The sequence below is a fragment of the Raphanus sativus genome, chromosome 2, assembly GCF_000801105.2.
Source record: "Raphanus sativus cultivar WK10039 chromosome 2, ASM80110v3, whole genome shotgun sequence".
Taxonomy (NCBI): Eukaryota; Viridiplantae; Streptophyta; class Magnoliopsida; order Brassicales; family Brassicaceae; genus Raphanus; species Raphanus sativus.
In genome coordinates, this window is record NC_079512.1 from 14,864,033 (window position 1) to 14,866,995 (window position 2,963).

The 2,963-nt window shown below is 41.4% G+C and overlaps 1 long non-coding RNA gene across 1 annotated transcript; it reads left to right on the top strand.

Annotated features, from left to right (window-relative positions):
• Positions 1-1,264: 1,264 nt before the first annotated feature.
• Positions 1,265-2,457, top strand: LOC130505314 (uncharacterized). Its single transcript, XR_008941626.1, has 2 exons — positions 1,265-2,092; positions 2,176-2,457. It is a non-coding gene; the product is annotated as an uncharacterized LOC130505314 (long non-coding RNA).
• The last annotated feature ends 506 nt before the right edge of the window (positions 2,458-2,963 follow it).

The following is a 2,963-nucleotide window of genomic DNA, read 5'->3' on the forward strand; positions in this document are numbered from 1 at the left end:
TCCCTATAGCGACCGAACTTTGTCCGCAGCTCGGTCGCTATAGCGACCGAGCGTGGTTTCGTGATCCGTTCGCTATAGCAACCGAGCTCTCGTTCGTGACCCGATTGCCATCGCCATCGGGTTTATGCCGTGGTCTGAGGTCCGTTATCCAAGTGTTTGAACCTATCGCAAAGCTACGATTTTCGTAGGATGCTTGTTTGCAGAGGTTTGGTCATTTGATAACAAAGTTCCGTTTGACTTTAAGAAATCGTTACTTTCTTAAATCGTTGATTTCTCAAGTCGTTGATTAAGAAATCGTTGGTTTCTTAAGTCGTTGATTAGGAAGTCCTTGTTTTTTAAGAAATCGTTGATTTCTTAAATCGTTGATTAGGAAATCGTCGTTTTAAAGAATTGTTGTCTTAAAACAAGATTTTAAGGAATTTGCCTTGGAACTTCAAAGAGTCCGTTCTCTCAAACCGTGAGGACCCAGAAAATGATCAAAATATCAAATCGAAGCCCGCGCGGAGACGGGTCTGGTGAGCTCGGTCGCTAGGTCGCTATAGCGACCGAGCTTGTGTGTTAGGTCGGTCGCTATAGCGACCGATCTTTTCCTGTAGCTCACTCCCTATAGCGACCCAGCTTTTCCGTAGCTCACTCCCTATAGCGACCCAGCTTTTCCGTAGCTCACTCCCTATAGCGACCGAGCTTTTCCTGTAGCTCACTCCCTATAGCGACCCAGCTTTTCCGTAGCTCCCTCCCTATAGCGACCCAGCTTTTCTGTAGCTCACTCCCTATAGCGAGTGAGCTTGTAGCGAGTGAGCTTGTAGCGAGTGAGCTTGTAGCGAGTGAGCTTGTAGCGAGCGAGTTTGTAGCGAGTGAGCTTGTAGCGAGTGAGCTTGTAGCGAGTGAGCTTTTGTTATTGAGCGAGCTTCGTATTGAGCGAGCTTGTTCCGCGGATTGAAATCTTTGTTTTGAGAACCCGTTGTCCGAGTATTCAAGCTTCAGGTTTACGACAAGAACATGATCTTGTCGAAAAGTTCTTCGTAGAGATTTGAATGCTTGGATACCTTTCGCAAAGAAACCGTCGACAAATTTTACGAATGATTTTATACTAACCTCATCGTCAATAAGAACCATTGGAGGTTGTTTCGACGCTGCGGACAGATATATTCAAGAATTTTATCGTAAAAATTAGTTTTAAGTAATTTTTACGGGAATTATCTTTTTCGAGGAATATTTTCGAACGTTAATTTCGTTGTGACCGTTTTTGACCCCAACAGTCCTTTTCAATACTGATGTCAACTGAGAGTGAATCTTCAGGATGGAGATCTATTACTCAGTCATGTTCGCTATAAGCTCAGGAATATCTGCCAGTCGCCGCTCCTTTGCTCCCAACCGGCCGCATCTCGCGGATCACACAGCGACCAGATCTGAAGATAGTTTGGCATCAAACTTGTTCACCGTCTTTCTGGAAGATGATTACTCTCCCTATTGGAAAGATCTGATACACATGTCTATGGTGTGAACGAGGCTTCTCTTCAGCTGCTCCTCTCTCTTTTGTGGCCGAACCTGACAATGGTTTTGTGCAATATTGGAAAAATCCTCCATTTTTGAAGTCTCCGATGATTCTTTCAGATCTAGCAGTGTGTACTGCTATTTCTCTCGAAGCCCATTCAAGATAGCCAGTATGTCTGGTCCTTCGAACCTTCTATGGTGAAAAAAGACTACAGATTATGGTGCTATCCCCCTGTTTGCTCCACAGCCTCTGGTACGGTAATGCCGAGGATCAGAGCTGCTTAAGGATAGTATTTTCAGATAGCCTATCTGACCCATGGAAGTTGATAAACTGCTAAGAAATTATGAACACATTATTTAGCTTGGTGTTGCTACGGGGTTATGGCCAGAGATTAAAGTGCTCATCAACCAACCACTTATTGCTATTATAACCACAAGCTTTGACACTGCAACGATCCACATTCTGCAAATACAAAAGCTTGTCTCAGTCTACCCTTTAAACTTAACCACTTTGGAGAAATTTATACAAGCTTCCTCTCGTCAGGGTCGAGAGAGATCTTTATGCACATCCTCTCAGGAGAGAACACTTCCACCAAAAGTATTTTTTTCAAGAGGTCCTTTTTGGGATTCAGTTTAGAGAAGAAGATCTTTATCCTAACCGTCTTGCATTCTTTTGTGAAGGTTTGTTTGGAAACGGTAGATGCAGCGAGGTTCATTTCAATGAAGTTTGAGGTTATGGACTTGTATTCAAAGCCACTGATAAGTTGGCTCATCAAAAGTCGTCTGAAGAGATTAAAGTGAGATTGTTCTCCTTTCTAGTGTAATGCTTGGCTTTTTAGGCATGTCTTTAGATACATTATCAAATTTTGTTGGGTTTTTGTCTCTATCCCTTTATCTTTTTATTTGTGTTGTTGAAGTTTTAAACTTGGCTATTCGGGTTTGTCCAAAAGATCTTATTTGCTATGTAGTGTCTCAAGTATGAATGAAAGTAACTGGTTGCACAAAAAAAAAAAAGAGAGTGGATATTCTAGAACCGGTAGAAGAAGACAAAGCCATAGCATATTCTGGAGATGTTTTGGTAATCGACAATGTACATTCTTTTCTTTTAACGCGAACTGTGTTACATAATAAAATGAAAAAATTACATTCTAACACACTTTATGACTTTCTTATTTCATTGTAAGACACATTGCACATGAGGCACACTTTTGTTGTGTTCTTTGACAACTATACCCTCTATAGCTGAGCTCTCTTTCTCTCGTAACTATCTCACAAACTCTTATTTCACTTTCCCATTTCACATTTTATCAACCCTAATTCGAATAAATCTCCTCTGTCCCCGAAAAATTCTTGTTTCTGAATTCATATTCAAAGAAATTGAAATCTAAAACACACTCACCTTCTTCCGTAAACCTCTTTCTCCTAATCCGCTCTCTCTCTCTCTCTCTCTCTCTCTCATGCCATGAAAA